General features: G+C 47.3%; 1 long non-coding RNA gene across 2 annotated transcripts; it reads left to right on the forward strand.

The window, feature by feature from the left end:
• The first annotated feature begins 1,439 nt into the window (after nt 1–1,439).
• LOC129384756 (uncharacterized) lies at nt 1,440–16,379 on the forward strand. Of its 2 annotated transcripts, none has more exons than XR_008612406.1 (3): nt 1,440–1,707; nt 3,609–3,888; nt 15,740–16,379. It is a non-coding gene; the product is annotated as an uncharacterized lncRNA (long non-coding RNA). The 2 variants fall into 2 exon arrangements; XR_008612407.1 differs by having other exon boundaries at nt 3,671–3,888.
• Nucleotides 16,380–17,535: the final 1,156 nt, after the last annotated feature.

Here is a 17,535-nt window from a genome sequence, read left to right on the forward strand (position 1 = left end):
AAAAGGCGCGCATTCGTCGCCGTGAGCGGCGATAGACGAGAGTGCCTCGGTTGTGGCCATGGCACTGGCCACGAAAGAAATTTGTCGCTGCCTTCGCCGGCTCTGACACAAACGGCGCGAGCTTGTTGTTGGTATTGCGCCCGAGCCAATGTGACATCCTTTCTGAACTTCTTGGGAATTGGTTTGGTACGGTAGTTGTACACGTAGGCGTAAGATCGTGCCGTTTGTCTGTTCAGACACGTGCATACGGACAGTACGACATGGAAGCCAGGAAGCAGCACCTATCTTGTCGTGCTCAGTGAAAGTATCGCCGGTACACTAGAAGCTAGATGTGTGAGGTCAGCAATACTCGCGGAGCCGGCAAAACTTAGCAGAGAGCGCGAGGAGCCACTAAACGCGTCGTATTGATGTCTTCAAGTGCTGCAGTTATAGATTAGCCACTCGGGCTGACAATTAACCATATTGAAATATGTTCATGGCAACGTTATCCCTTGTACTCTGTAAGAGGTGCTTACGTATGCAAGCAAATCGAGCGCAAACATTGCGTGTCTGAAACAGCTGATATTTTAAGACCAAAACATAAAAAAACGAAGCCACGGGTGGGTGACTGCTCGTGCCCAGTAACAGTTGATGACGCTTTAGCTATTTATGGGCCTCCTGCTGCACAATGAACTACGCGCTGTAGGCTATACTGACGCTTTTCAGAACATGGCAGTGTTCCTGTGTATGCCCTCTGCGAGCGCACAACCGGACATTAGTCCATGCAGGTATTGTATCCCATCTGGTGTGGGTGGTCGATCGGCGTTCCAATTGTACTATTACGCTGTATGTTAGCATGCAACGCGTGCAATCACACTATGCGTGCGTGTACGTCTCCGCGTGCCCAGTGGTGGATTGCGTGCGTGAGCAAATCCCCGCGTCGAAAGTTGGTCTCGGACTGACGGTTCCATGGTGTTCGGACACTATACGTTGCATCCAGTATCCATACTTCCGTGACCACTATGTCTTTAAGGACCGATATCTCTAAACTAGTACTATAGTCTGTGAACAGGAGGGAATTACCCTACATTGTCAGACCACGTGCAAGAGGGAAGGATAGTCTCAAAGGCCTGATCACTCACGAGTGCAAAGGAGAAGTCGCTCCAGTGGTAGGAAAGGTGGGTCGAATGTCGACGCCCACAGTGCCTCGCTCGCAGGACTGAAAGGAGGAGACATGGAGGAAAGAGTAGAGAAGAGGTGTGTACTGAAGGTGTCGGTTTGCAACTGCCGATCGACAAACTGCTTGTCAACGGGAGGCAGATGGATAAGGACGGGGAGAGCGCTGTGTTGCGAGTCACCGGCTGTCATCTGTAAAAAAACCTTCGCGAGCTTTCATGCGTGCCTTGTACATCAGTCCTTAATTACAATCGACACAGCCCATCGTCGTCCATTGGGCCGAGCCAGGCCCAGACGCGTCGTTCCGAAGGCGAGCCGCCAGCCGTTCCGGTTGCTGCGGCTGCTGCCTCAGTCGGTGGATTGTTGCCGGCGCTGCCTGCCGTCCAGCCACGCCACCGCATCTTATAGACGGTCCGAGGCAGTGGCGCCGCATCCCACAACGTGCTGCCGGGCGCGCTCGTGTTCGAAGCACTGCACCTGACCGAAGGCAGCCTGGAGGCGGACGTCGCCAGCGCCCGATTCACGGAGGAGGCCACCGGCAGGATCATACAGGTGCTAAATGTGTGCCACGTGCATAGGAAACAGCCTTCCATTACCGAGGAACAATGCCCTGAGACCAGTTTGCATCTTTTACTAGGCTACCTGGTTAGTTTCAGCCGCTTTTATGTACCACGTTTTCTCTCTCATCTAGTATGGCCACTTTTTTTCAGCGATGGCAATTATGGGCTCACTTTTCGAATAACTTTTACCCACCGGTGTTCGTTACAGGGTTTTCAGATTGCTTTGCAAGTTGTTTATAAGTAAGAAAGAAGTAAATAAGGAAACGCGCAGTGTTCCTCGTTAATCAGAACACCGGTCTACAGAGTGGAAGTCATGCCTTACTTTTGAGTCATTTTCTTTTTATTACCGATGTGAAAAATACGACCTCCGTATAACGCACTTTCAGGGACACCAGCCTCTATGAACTTTATCCTCAAGCCCGCTATAACATAAGCATATCCCTCAGAATGCCTCTACTCAAGGGAGCCGTTTATGCTCTTGGTTTGGCGTCTGTTACATTGCCACATACGTCCTTATGCTTAGCACAAAAAATATATCCATATCGGCTTCAAGTTTAGGTCAGCGTTCCGAACTGCCTCTTTAGATCACCAGAAACCGTGGAGTCCCAGAAGCATATTTAGGCGAAATTAGAGGTTGTATTCAATTTCAACTGGCAAATGATGTTATACCAAAACCTTTCACAAAGCCAGGAGTAACGGCTGAAATACTGTAGAGAAAACGAAGGAAGTAACCGCCTCCCGCTTCACCACCGGGGAGTGCCATCTCCACAAAGAACAAAGTGTTTACTTCTTCTGGACAGCCGATTGCTCTGGAGTATATGCGAACATTTACTCTAACGGATAGGACTGGAAGCCGTAGAATACTTGGTGCGCCTAATGGTACGCCAACTGCAGATTCTTCAGCAGAAAAGTATACGCACCTGGAGAACTATGAGTGGCTGACGCTACGCTGTGCAGCTACTCTATAAGCCAGCACCGAAATAACAAAGCCAGCGGCAAGAATTGAAAGGCAGGATAGAAGAGAATCAGGAAGGAGAAGCTGCACGTGTCGTTCCACCATTTCATCGCCATAGAACTCCCCCTCCACAAACGATAACGACTTCAAGTAGACGCCCTCCCATCGTTGTGCAGTTAAAAAACAACAAAAAGCTGCGAGTACTGAGAAGACGGAGCAAATTCAGGAGTACAAATGCAGAATACAGGTCAGTTTTGCACAGTGTCTCTTTAAATCAAGTACACAAACGCCGACCAAAACAAGCGTGCATCTTAATATCGCCTGCATACTCTAGAACTTCCTGGATGAGCCTCTCAGTATCATAAAACGTAGCATTTCGAGTATTCCAAAGCAATGTTTTCGCTGCTATAACGATTATCAGTAATTGCCGATGACAAGAACAAAGTTCCTGGACCAATATACGAAACTAGAACGTTGAACTACAACTAGGTACTTGAAGGAAGTCGCAGATAGGCGACTAGTTTTGTAGTGCCAAGTCGCCGTAGACGACTTGGCGCGACAAGCCTCCAATGGCAAACATTGTTTTTTTTTTTCACCGAGAAGTTGGCCCCGCGAAATGTAGATGGTGCTGCCGTGCCTCCGCAAGTCGCCAATGTAGGACGTGTGGGCTTGTTTGGCACCTTCGCTTCCATATCTATTTTTATTTAAATCTTACGCCTTGACCTAGGCAGCGTGGCTTCGGTACTTGCACCAACAAGACTGGGCGCTATATCCCAACCTCTTTCATACTATGTCTCCTCTCAGCTAGAAACCCATGACAAACAGGTCCTGCGTGCGAAGTTGGGGGGAAATTACGCAAAGCTACTAAAGCTAAAATTGAAAGGAGGATGCTTTGTGGGCGGCATGCTCAAGAGCCTCCGCGGGGTCTGCCCCTGCAGATGACGTCGGTCGCCATCTTCAGCGCGATGCAGAGCAGCCGGCTGGATTCGTTTATGCGCAGCCTGGGCGAGAATTTCGGTCCCACGACCGACACCATCGCGGTGGCATTCCCGCGCAACTGGGACGAGGCCCGACTCGAGCTCGAGGCCTTCGAGCGCAACTTTCCGAGAGTGCCGGCCCTGGCCAATCAAGCCACGGAATTCATCGTGGACGATCAGTTCGCGCCCATCGGGCGCTTGAAGCTCATACTGCTGCTTATCAAGCTGCTCAACTGAAGAGGTACGCGCAGGCCATCATCACATGTCTTTCTCCGTAGAGCAGCGTTTTTCAATCAGGAAGTGAGGCTTGGAAGCTCCACTGCAGGGGGGGGGGGGGGGGGGGGGGCATTCAGTGTCGCGATGATAATGGGGAACTTGTGTGCCGAAGTGCGAACATTCGACGCTAAGAGTTGCACCGGATGATGAATTTTAAGCTATACGTCATCTCTATAAGTCGCCTTGTGCAAATACCGAAATTCTAGTCCTTGAGCTCGATTATTCATAGAGGCGGACATTACATGCACGAGAAATCGAAAGAAAAATGAATTAACAAACATTCACAAATTATCATCTTCATTAATTACTTTACGGCACATACAAATGTACGAATTGTATCCGGTAAGTTCACGAGACGCATCTAATTGGAATGAATTTGCGTAATGACACCAGTTCGAAGATATCTGCCATAAAACTCGCCGTAAATAATGCACTGTTGTTCCACTTACTTTAAGAAAAGTTAGGCTGCTGAGCACAAGGTCGCGGGATCGAATCCCGGCCACGGCGGCCGCATTTCGATGGGGGCGAAATGCGAAAACACCCGTGTACTTAGATTTAGATGCACGTTAAAGAACCCCAGGTGGTCGAAATTTCCGGAGTCCTCCACTACAGCGTGCCTCATAATCAGAAAGTGGTTTTGGCACGTAAAACCCCATAATTTAATTATTAATTCTTTAAGAAAACGCTCTTTTATGCTTTGCAGAGCAAGAGTAACTGGAACAACCATGTATTTCGTCTCAATCTTCGGGAAATCATACCCCGAAACATTAATTTTATTAAGGTAATTGGTGAATTTTTGTTAATTAGTTGAATTTGCCGATTTCTCGTGGTAGTAATGTCCGCCTTTTCGAATAATGCAGCTCAATGACAAGAGTTACGGTAGCTCTGCCACAGGCGATCTTTAAAAATTCTGAATCTTAAAAATGAATCTCCCGGTATTCAATGGGTCTCAGTAGGACGTAGCGGGCGCCTGCTTTGATCTGAGGTGTCCGAACTGCACTCTCTTTTCGACAAACTGCGCTCTAGCAGACGTGCCACTAGGAACAGTCTCTCATGCAGACATGCATTCTCTTTAATAGTTTGCAACTTATGTAGCGAATTCAACGAGGTCTTGTGTCTCGTTACTTAGGTAATGAAAGTGGTTAGCTTGTGACGGACAAAAACTGCAAGAAAAAAAGGGGAGCCGTTGCGTGGTATGTCATATATAGGGTTCTTTTAAGCTGCACCAAATCACAAAAAACAAATTCTTTGTTTCAGATGGCACTATTCTAAACATTGAGCTAAATGACTCGATGAGGTGGCCGTTACTTCTACAAGAAATCAAAATATCCAATCGTATAAATAATATAAAACACTAAATTACGTTTTAATTAATTGCTTTAGGTACATATACCAGTCTATTTATTGGATCTAGTGAGCTTGCAAGGCATAGCCACTTGATACGTATTCTGAGGATGGCATGGGTTTCGAGGTATCCGCCGTCAAAGTTGCGTTAAAGATGCACTGTGGTGGCACTCACTTTTTAAAGAGAATCCCGTTTTATGCATTGAAGCACAGAAGTAACCGAAACGTCGCTGCATTTCGTCTGACACTTTGAGAATTAATATCTTCAAAGTAGCGCAGTCCCGAGAAAACGTTCCAAGTGGATAAATCTTACGAACTCACCGGCTACAAGTTCAGTTTTAAATCAATGACTTAAAGTAATTAAATCACATATAATTAGTGTAATTATGCTAATTGTTCAATTCACCGTCTGGATTTCTCCTGGAAGTAATGGCCGCCTCACCATGTAATCTAGCTCAAGGGTTCAAATTGTGCAGGCTGCCACAGTCAATCTTCAATAATTTGTTTCAGCCAAAAAAAAAAAAAGAATAAGACAGAAAGGAAACGGACCTGGTATAGCGGGTTTGCACGATGATTGGATAGTTTGATAAACAGTGCCGTAAAACACGCTTTCGTGAAGTCAGTGAGAAATAGCGAAGGGAAAGAAAAAAATATCTACGCCGTTCTTCATTTCGTTTAACTATAAGCAATGGCATACGTCAGACGAGCTTCTCATTTCAGTGCGTATACTGTAGTGTGAACACGCCGTGCCCAATCTTCATTTTAGACAAATATTTCCGATCGAAACATATTTCCCTTCGGGGAACAGCTGATTAACCTGCGCCAAATTTAATGGTCCGCTTTATTGATCAACGGGATACAGGAAAGAAAAGAAAGCCTCAACTAGGCTAGCCTCTGAGCCACATACTGTGTATCATTGGCTGCACCAGTGAGAAAGAAAAAAAGGAAAGCAATACTGTTCATTTGCTGTAACCAAGCAAGGAATCGATACAAGATCAGACGGGGGCAAAACAAATACTAGTTATGCGTAGATTCTGCTTTTTCCCGTTTGAATTTTATTTCATTCTGGGGCCCACGATCTGATTATGAGGCATGCCGTAATTGGGGACCACGGATGAAGAGAAAAGAGAAGATTCGCCATAAAAAAGGCACGCTTTGTTTTATCTGCAATAGACTGGGAAAGATGGCTTCATGGTAAAAGCCACGCAAGAGGAACGGCATCATAAGGTAGAGAAGTACTAATGGCAGGCACTGAACTAATCTGTCTATCTGTTTTGTCGGTTTGTCTTCTTCTTTATTGAATTTCTGCAGTATGTCTCTTGCTCGTAATACAACCACTCTGTCAACTTTCGCCTAGGAACACTGTTAAAAAACGAATTTTTTCTCGTCTACTTGGTGTCGTATTCGGCTTTCTATTTTATCAAATCTAAGTATGAGCAGACTGTACATTAGCATACGGGACAAAACAGGTAAGTGATTCGTTAAACAGTGCTCATGCACGTTCAGTGTTTTCGTGTCAAATTTAGATGAACGTTATTATATTGTTTCTCCCAATTCGTTTTCAAAAAGAATAAAAATAAAAAGGGAGCATATGCAAACGCAATACGTCGCATCGAAAAAAAAAACCAGCAGATCCCACGCCCTGTAGGAATCGATGTTGTGCGGGAAGCTTATCACGTTAACGAAACGACCATGCGAGCACCATGACGTGGCAGGCTGTTTCATGACCTATATGGCACGCATGTCCTGACATTCATCTCGTGACCTATCATTTATGTTCGTTATACACGATTGTCATACTATGACGATATTGGTAGACACCAAGTTAACGAATGGACCATGAGAACGCCAAGACGTAGGCGGCTGTTGCATTGACCTACATGACGCACATCATGATCTTAATCTCATGACTGATAATTCATCTTCGTCAAACACTTTTGTCATAATATGACAATTTCGGTACATACGTTCACGTGGTAGTGACGGTCAAGGACACAGTAACAATACTGTGACGGGCGAAGCTAACTTTATTGTACTAACTTGTGCCTAGAAAAACAGGCTGCACTGAAGCCTCAATGAAAACGGCGAACATAGTCGAAAATTTCATCTGCGGGTCAAGCGCGTCGGATTTTATAGATAATCCATCGAAGATTCCGTAGTAGTCGCTGGTGCCCTAGTGTCTTCCAAAAAGCACTACACAATTCGCGTCACTCGGACAATCAGATTACACAAGCTTCGGTGACAACCGACAACGGATAGAACCATTGATAACATTCGAGAAACTTCCGATGCATATAGGGGCGTCTTACGCTGTGTGATAGCATTTTACATTTGTTGGCCGCTGAAAACCGTTCACCGGTGAAAGAAACAAGTACACGTGTTAATACCTCCCTCTTAGAAAAACATTGCCCCGATGCTGCAAACACAAAATTGAAAAACGAACACCCGTATTGTAAACAAACAATATAACAGAGTTCGTCAGCGGGCGTAAAAAGGCTTAAGACGCACCACGTGGTCCACTTAAGGTCGTGCGCGGCGGCGCTGTGATAGCGAAATGCTGTCTGGCGCCAATACGTCGGACGTTCTTGTAGGGTCCGAAATAGCGTCGCGACAGTGTATCGCTAAGTCCTCGCCGGAGTTTCGAAGTCCAGACCCAAACACGGTTGCCGGGCTGGCATTCCACGTAGCATCGTCGAAGATTGTAGTGCCGGCTGTAGGTCCTCTGCTGGTTCTTGATGCGCAGGCGGGCGAGCTGTCGGGCTTCTTCGGCGCGCTGAACATAGGCGGTGACGTCGACATTTTCTTCGTCGGTGACGTGCGGCAGCATGACGTCGATAGCCGTCGTCTGGTTCGTTCCATAAAGCAACTTGAACGGGGTGATTTGAGTTGTTTCTTGCACTGCCGTGTTATAAGCGAAGATTACGTACGGCAGGGCGGCATCCCACGTCTTGTGTTCGACGTCGACGTTCATTTCTAGCACGTCGGCGAGGGTCTTGTTCAGTCGCTCCGTAAGACCATTCGTCTGCGGCTGGTGGGCACTTGTCCTGTGGCTTGTCTGGCTGTATTGCAGAATGGTTTGGGTCAGTTTTGCTGTAAAGGACGTTCATCTGTCGGTGATGTGGAATTACGGAGTACCATGTCGCAACAGGATGTTCTTAAATAATTTCGCCACCTCTGCTGCACTACCTTTCGGCAGAGCTTTCGTTTCAACTAAGTGGGTGAAGTAGTCTATCGCCACAACGATCCACTTATTTCCGGATGTTGACGTTGGAAAGGGTCCAAACAAATCCATCCCGATCTGCTAAATTGGTCGGCAAGGAGGCTAGATCAGATGTAGTAATTCCGCTGGTCTTGTCGGTGGTGTCTTGCGGCGGTGCCAATCTCGGCTTGTCTCGACGTAGCGGGCGACGTCGGTGGTCAGGCGAGGCCACTAATACCTTTCCTGTATCCTAGATAGCATCCGGGAGAATCCGAGGTGCCCAGCGGTCGGATCGTCCTGTAGGGCGTGCAGTACCTCTGGACGCAGTGTTGAGGAAACAGCAAGAAGGTAGTTGGCGCGGACGGGCGAGAAGTTCTTTGCGAGTAGGTTGTTTTGCAGCGAGAACGAACGCAATCGTCGCTTAAATGCCCCAGGGGTTAACGTCGGTGTTGCGTTAAAATACTCGACGAGGCTGTTTAGCTCCGGGTATGCTCTATGATGTTCAGCGAAGTCTTCCGTGCTTATTATTCCAAGGAAGGTGTTGTCATGCTTGTCTTGCGTCGGCGGGTCATTGGGGGCGCGGGATAGGCAGTCGGCATCAGAGTGCTTCCGTCCCGGCTTGTATACGACAGTGAGGTCAAATTCTACAAGTCTCGGACTCCATCGTGGGAGGCGTCCTGATGAATGCTTTAAATTTGCCAGCTAGCACAGGGCATGGTAGTCGCTTACTACTTTGAAGGGTCTGCCATATAGGTAAGGGCGCAACTTCTTGGTGGCCGAAATGATGGCAAGTTTTATGCAAGTTTTATGATCCAGTTTTTATGCTTGTTGTGTTCTCAGTCACTCACCAGAGGTATCATCCCAGAAGACTGGAAGATGGGGAAGGTCGTTCCTGTTTTCAAATCAGGTAACAGACTTTCCACTCAACTATTGCCCCGTTTCCCTGACTAGCATCTCTTGTAAACTAATGGAACACGTCATCTACTCCCAGATAATGCAGCATCTAGACTCTATAAATTTTTTCACTCCATCCCAACATGGATTTAGAAAAGGCCTATCATATGAGACACAGCTTGCCATCTTTCTTCACGATCTTCATTCCAACCTTGATGCTAACTTACAAACTGACGCGATCTTTTTAGACTTTGCCAAAGCATTCGATAAGGTACCTCATCAACGTCTACTCTTAAAACTTTCCGGACTAAACTTGCATCGAGAAATTATTGCATGGTTAAAAGAATTCCTCACACATCGTTCACAGTCCATTACTATTAACAACTACTCCTCTAACCGTCTACCAGTAACATCGGGCGTTCCTCAGGGAACTGTCCTTGGCCCCCTCCTATTCTTAATTTGTATTGATGATCTACCACAAAATTTATCATGTCAGGTCCGTCTGTTCGCCGACGATTGCGTTATTTATGCCACAGTTACTAAAACCGCTTATCAAGAATCCCTTCTGGACAATCTTAACCGCATTCAATCAGGGTGCAATCACTGGTGACACTTAATCCCAATAAGTGCAAGCTCATGTCTTTTCATCGTCGTCACAACCTGCATTTATTTACTTATAAGATTTCCGATTCTCCTGTCGAACTTGTCCCGCCCTATACTTACCTCGACATCACTATCAGCAATGACTTATCATGGCGCGAGCACGTAACAAAACTAATATCATCTGCGAATAAAAAACTAGGCTTTCTTAAACGTCCTCTTCACGACGCCCCTCAAAATGTAAAGCTACTTGCTTATAAATCATTAATCAGGCCAAAACTTGAGTATGCATCCGCCATCTGGAATCCACAGCAAGCTTACCTCATTGACTCATTAGAAGCTGTGCAAAACAGAGCCACCCGTTTCATTCACCGCTCATACTCATCCTATATCAGTGTTCCATCTCTCAAGCTACAGTCCCAATTATGCAGTCTTTCCCTCCGTCGCCGTATTTCTAGCCTGTGCCCATTTCACAAATTTTATTATTCCCAGCTCAAACAGCAGCCATACATCTGCGCACCGCCATCACGCACGTCTCGCCGAATTGGTCATCCGCTGAAAGTTTCACGCCAACGTGCCCGTACGACTACATTTTCCAAGTCATTTTTGCTCCGAACAGCAAGCGACTGAAACGACCTTCCCCATGAAATTGCAGCCATCACCTGTCCATCAACCTTCCTAGAAAAAGTTACATCCCACCTGTCATCATGAAAAAAAGTAACTTTCTCATGTTAACCCCACCCCTTATGTAAAGCCCCCTACAAGGGGGTTTTTAAGGAAATAAAAATGAAATAAAATAAAGTCATTCTTTTTCCGTTGTACAATAATTGGCTGCCGCTTTCTACAGCGACCGGCTAGCGTAAGCAATGACCCTTTCAAATCCATCTTTCCTTTGAACTAGGACGGCGCCGAGGCCTATGCTACACGTGTCCGTGTGGATTTCCATGTCGGCGTCTTCGTCGATGTGGGCGAGTGGTGGTAGCGACTGCACGCACTGTTTAAGCTCTTGGAAGGCTTCGGCTTGCGGCACTTGCCACTTGAAATCGACATCTGATTTCGTGAGAAAGGTTATTGGCTCGACGAAGTTATTGTTGAAGCGCCTGTAATAGGCACCCAAGCGAAGGAATCTGCGCACTCCCTTCATGTCGGTGGGCTTTGGAAAGTTAGCGATGGCAGATGTCTTCTGCGGATTATGGCGTACTCCAGATTTGCCGAGGACGCGGCCCAAGAACAGGACCTCGTCGTAAGCGAAGTGGCACTTTTCCGGCTTCAGAGTAAGCCATGATAACTTGATGGTCTCTAGTACTGTCCCAAGCCGCCTAAGGTGATTCTCGAAATTCCCGGCCAAGTCAACGACGTCATCTAAGTATACGAGACAGGTGTGCCACTTCAATCCTGCTAACACTGTGTCCATGCATCGTGCGCTGAAACGTTGCACGAGCCGAGCACAGTCCGAATGACATGACCTTGAACTCATAGAGGCCGTCCGGCGTAATGAAGGCGGTCTTTTCGCGACCCCTCTCGTCGACTGCTATTTGCGAGTAGCCAGACTTGAGATGCATCGACGAGAAGTATTTAGCGTTGCAGGGCCGATCCAATGAGTCGTCTATCCGGGGGAAGGGATATACGTCCTTCCTCGTGATCCTGTCCAGTCGACAATAATCGACGCAGAAAGGTAGGGTTCCGTACTTTTTCTTCACCAAGACTACAGGAGATACCCACGGGCTTTTCGACGGCTGGATGATGTCGTCGCGCAGTATTTCGTCGACTTGTTGCCTTATAGCTTCACGTTCTCGAGTCGACACTCGGTAGCGGCTCTGGCGGAGTGGACGAGTGCACTCTTCGGTTATTGCACGATGCTTTGCAACTGGTATTTGTCCTATCCTCGATGACGTCGAAAAGCAGTCATTGTATTGCCGAAGACTTCTGAGCTCTTCATGCTTACTGACTGAGAGACTTGGATTTATGTCGAAGTCTGGTTCGGGAACTATGGTCGTCGGGGTCGATGTGGCAGAATCCGAGAGGACAAACACATTGCTGGTTTGCACAGTTCCTTCGATGTACGCGATCGTCGTGACCTTGTTGATGTGCTTGCACTCTTGGCTGAATTTTGTCAGCACCAGTTTCACTTTCCCTCTGTGCAATCGAGTGATACCTCTTGCGACGCAAATTTCATGGTCGAGCAGTAGACGTTGCTCGTCCTCTATGACGCCTTCTACATCTGCGGGTGTTTCGGTGCCGGCGGAAGTGGCAATGCTGGAGCGAGGCGGGATGCTGACTTGTTCTTCGAGCACGCTCAAGGCATGGCGACTACGAGCGTTCTCCGTCGCTAGCGTTTGATCTTCTGATAGTGTTATCAACTTCGGTTTCAAGTCAATGGTTGTGCTCTATTGGTTCAGGAAGTCCATGCAATCACGTCTTGTGAACACTATTAGAGGATAACGAATGTTGCAGGGTAGGTACGGTCATGAACGGTAATTCTTGCCACGCAGAATCCAGTCGGCGTTATCAGATGTCCTCTAGCCGTCCTAATTTGAAGGCCTTCCCATGCAGTTTTACGTTTCTTAAACTGGCCGGCGAAGGGTCCACTCATTGAAACGTGCACCTGTTTGTCACCGCTGGCCAGATTCCACCGGCCAACAAATGATAAATGTTATCGCTCAGCGCAGCATGCGCCTGCATGCATCGGAAGTTTCTCGAACGTTATCGATGGTTTTATCCATTGTCTGTTGTCAACGAAGCTTGTGTGATCAGATTGTACGAGTGACGCGAATCATGTAGTACTGTCTAGAAGACACACGGGCACCAGCGATTACTCTGGTAACATCGATGACTCATGTATAAAAGCCGACGCGCTTGACCCGCAGATCAAATTTTAGACTATCGCCGACCATGTTTGCCGCTTTCATTGAGGCTTGAGTGCAGCCTGTTTTTCTGGGCATAAGTTCATCCATTAAGGTTGGTTTCGCAAGTCAGTTTTGTTACTGTTGCCTTGACCGTCACTACCACGTGACAGTATGCACCAAAATTGCCATGGTATGACAGGAGTGTATGACGAACATGAATGATCGGTCATGAAATGAAGATCATGACGTGTGTCATGTAGGCCATGTAACAGCCGCCTTGGTCTTGACGTTCTCATCATCGCTTAGTTAACTTGGTATGTACCAACGTCGTCATAGTATGACAATCGTGTATAACGAATATAAATGATAGGTCATGAGATGAATGTCTGGACATGCGTGCCATATAGGTCATGAAACAGCCGCCTACGTCTTGGTGCTCTGATGGTCGTGATAACACCACGTGATAATACCAAGTTAGCGAAGCGACCATGAGAGTGCCAAGACTCCGGTGGCTGTTTCATGACCTAAATAACAGGCATGTCATGATATCCATCCATGACCTACATGACACACATGTCATGATCTTAATCTCATGACTTATCATTTATGTTCTTCATACACTCTTGTCATGCTGTGACAATTTTTGTACCTGCAGAGTTAACGAAACGACCATGAGAGCACCAAGGCGCAGCCAGGTGTTGCTTGACCTACATGGCACACGTCATGATATTCATTTCATGATTGATCATTCGTGTTCTTCATGTACACTTGTCACACTATGACAATTTTGGTACATATTGTCACGTGGTAGTCATGGCCAAGGGCACAATAACAAAACTGAGACTGGCGAAACTAACTTTTTTAGAGTAATTTGTACCCAGAAAAACAGGCTGCACTCAATTCTCAATGAAAGCGGCGAACATAGTCGGCGATCGTCGAAAATCTGATCTGCGGGTCAAGCGCTTCGGCTTTTATACATGAGTCATCGAAGTTTCCAGAGTAATCGCTGGCGACCGCGTGTCTTCCAGAAAGCACTACAGAGTTCGCGTTACTCGTACAATGAGATTACAAGCTTCGGTGACAACATACAACGGATCATTTATGTCCGTCATACACTATTGCCATACTATGAAAATTTTGGTACATGAGAGCGCCAAGATGTAGGCGGCTAGGTAGGTGCTATCAAAGTGGCAAATGTTCGCCAAGAAATGCTTCGCACTTGAAATAGAGCTGGCAAAGATTTTTCAGAAATCACTCAACCTTGAAATTTCAGTGAGCGAATAGTGCTGCAGTTTACGATAGCTTTTCCTTTCAAGCATTATAAGTGTCAAAGTTGCATACACGCGCAGAGTTTCACTTGGTATCAACGAAAATGTACCGTCATGACCGAAGTCTGGAAACCACAGTTACCACGAAACATTTTCTTTGGCAGCTTAAGCATGCCGTTTGAAAGTGGTATAGCTTACATGCGCCTGTTCAGTGAAACCAATGTATTGTGAACATTCGATATTGCATAGAGAGAGAGAGAGAGAGAGAGAACTTTAATGAGCACCAGCAGTTCAGTCGGCTGGGCCTAGGCCTCCCACGATGGGACCTCGAGGTCTTGCCTCTTCGCCGCTTCGTAGGCCTGCTGGGTCGCCCAGAGTTGGTGGTCGAGATGGGAGCTGCGCAGGGCGGCGTGCCATCTCGACGAGAGGGTCACGGGATTAAGGTCTGGATATTGATGTTTGCACTCCTATAGTATGTGGGGGAGTGTTGCTGATTCAGTTTTACAGACCTTGCACGTCTGGCTCGGGTAGATGTCGGGGTATATGGCGTGATAGCGTGTGAGGGAGGGGTAGGTATTCGTCTGTAACAGGCGAAGGGTGGTTGCCTGTGCTCTGTTTAACTTGCGGTGAGGGGTGGGGAAGGTTCTTCTTGCGATGTAAAATGACTTCACAAGGTCGTATCTTGTAAGGTGGTCGCATCCTGCGGGTGCACCTGCACCGTCTCCGGCACGGTTGACTAGTCCTCGTGCTACGGAGTGTGTAACCTCGTTGAGGTTGGTGAGGTGCGGGTGGACAACGCCGGCGTGTGCTGGGATCCAGACGAGGGTGATTTGATTTTCAGACGAACGCGGGGCTTGTTGTAAGATACGGAGTGATTGCTGAGAAATACGACCCTTGATGTAGTTGTTGATTGCTGCGTGAGAATCGCTCAGTATGGTGTGACAGGCTGGGTCAAGAGTGGCCAGGGCAATGGCCACTTCCTCAGCCGTCTCGGCATTTCGGTTGCGTAGTTGTAAGTGCGTTCTCCAAGGTTGAGCAAGGAGATGCGTTCGAGGATGGTGGAAGTAATTAAAATTTTGTTTAAGCTGGTGCCTTGGTCTCTAGACTTTTTCTTGACACCACAGTACAGTGTTGCTGTATAGTGCCAACACATAATCATTTTTGCACCAATGTTGTATGCTTCTGCAAATTTCATGTTATGTGCCAGTAAATAGGTAAAAGTGAACTTTTTTCGTACATATTCAGCATTGACGAATGTCTCTGTTGTAACCGTTGTTAGCCTTTATTTAAACGCGGAATAGGTATTCATCACGCTTCACCCCGCCTTTGTTAAACATAATGTGTGAATTCCCAAACCTCGGTCAGATTACCTATTGTGTAACTTACATTCTTTTTGATTTATATGTTGACATTCATGATCGCACGAGCTATGGATGTTAATAATTGCAATATTACTAGAGAATTCAAGAGTTAGTCGTTTGGAGAGTGCATTAATTATAACTTTAATAAATTTCATGTCTACGAGGGGAATGCGTCCAGTACTCAACTGCATACGATGGCGTCGTGCAGACGCCATCGCGAATAAATAGCGCAATAAATTGAACTTCGTTGCCATTGAAAGTGTACAATGTCTGCTTTCTTTTTTTCTTTTCTCCTTTCTTCAAGGTTCGAGCAAAGGATTTGAGCTTGGCGGCGAAGCACACCGTGAGACGACGGCCGTGTCACGTATAACAGTGTCTCGCGAAACAAGAAAAAATGAAAAGCGGAACAAGAAGTCTGTGATCTATTTTTAGGATATCGTACTTTAGTATTTCCTAATTATTCCTTTTTTATGTTAGAGCTACTGCGTAGTCTCGATGCACAAATACACGATTCAAGCACAGCACGTATGCAGCGCGTGGAAAGAATTCAGCGCTACACGCATAGATAATCCCGAGACGCGAAGAGAACAGCTGAGCACTCTTATTTGCCTCAACACCGAGATGAACGTATGAAATGTGCCACCGGGCTATCTTTTAAGCATGAACTGCGTAATATTCTGTGAGTCATTGCCGTGGTGATATGGCATCCTTGATTAACATGTCATCTCGCATTATACAAAAGATATTTCGCAGTTAATTTTCTTTGTTGACGGCGCAACCATCGAGGTGAAATCGGCATCAACATTCTCGGGAAGCTGACGGCAAGTATAGGATTACATCACTCTGCGAGTATCCATCCTCGTGGTTGTGTCTCTACGAGTGACACCATGCTAGATAACCATATTGGTAAACGAATGATTACAGCAATTTATACGGCGAATAAAACTAAGAACATTACTCCATGTAGTTGTCTAATACTTTGCTATCGCTCTCAATGTTTCGCGGTTCGACCGAAACTGCGCATTTGAGATTTCCTGCGCATTTTAGATTTCCTGCGGAGGTTAAAACATCTACGTTTCCATGGGTATTCTTTATTTACAGAATTCGCTAGCTGTTGCACACCACGTTGTGCTCCTGTCTAGAAGTATTCCCTTCGCACTCTTCCCTCAATGAATATGGTGTCAGCCACCTAAAGGGCAAGACTCATCTGGTTGTCACAATGTTTACTTTATCACCGCTATTAGCAACCGACACGTAAAGCAGTTGGTATAAGATATATCGGTATTACGCGAATGGGTGCGTATTACAAGAAAGCTCCCAAAGTCCCCCAGAGGGCAGCCGCTGCCGTTGTGCGGTACCCCAGCGGAGGAGTAACGGCGACGGCGGCGCCCCCCCCCCCCCCCCTTCTGGCGCGGCCGCTGTCGTTTCCAACACAACACAAATCGCGGGGGACGGAGCTGGGAATCACGCGGACGCCGACTGCGATGTCAAGGAGTTTCCGGCAACGCACAGAGAGGTGCTTGGTCACTATAGGAAAGAACGAAGAAAATATCCACAACCCCACGGGCGCCTAGACAGATCCCAGGCGGTCGACCTGAGACGGTTGCAGACGGGCACTTTCACCAACCCCTACCACCTGCACCGCCTGTGGCCCGCGCTGCACCCGTCGCCCGGCTGCCCGTGGTGCGAGCATGAACGGGCCAATATGGCCCATGTGCCTTGGGAATGCCAACGCCATGAGGAGGAAGGACAAGGAGGAAGGGGAAAGACAACAGCAGGACCCTCTGGAGCGGGGCGCCTCCCTGAGAGATGGCAAGCCGCCCTCCTGAGCGAGGCACCCGGAGAACAGGAGTGGGCCGTCCAGCGGGCCAGGGCCGTTGCCGAGGATCTCGAAAAATTTTCCTCGGGCAATGGACCCCTGGCAGCCTAGCCCCGGGCACCAACATCAATAACCGTTGGACGAATAAAGTTTATTCCTATCCTATCTCAGGGCAGACGTGTTTGTGTAAGCGAATGCCCGCCAATTCCGAAGTTGGATACAATATTACCGGAGGCGACGGGCCTCGCAGCTCCGCGGTGTGCTCCGCGGTGTTTTCCAGC

This window comes from Dermacentor andersoni, chromosome 5 (assembly GCF_023375885.2).
Source record: "Dermacentor andersoni chromosome 5, qqDerAnde1_hic_scaffold, whole genome shotgun sequence".
Taxonomy (NCBI): Eukaryota; Metazoa; Arthropoda; class Arachnida; order Ixodida; family Ixodidae; genus Dermacentor; species Dermacentor andersoni.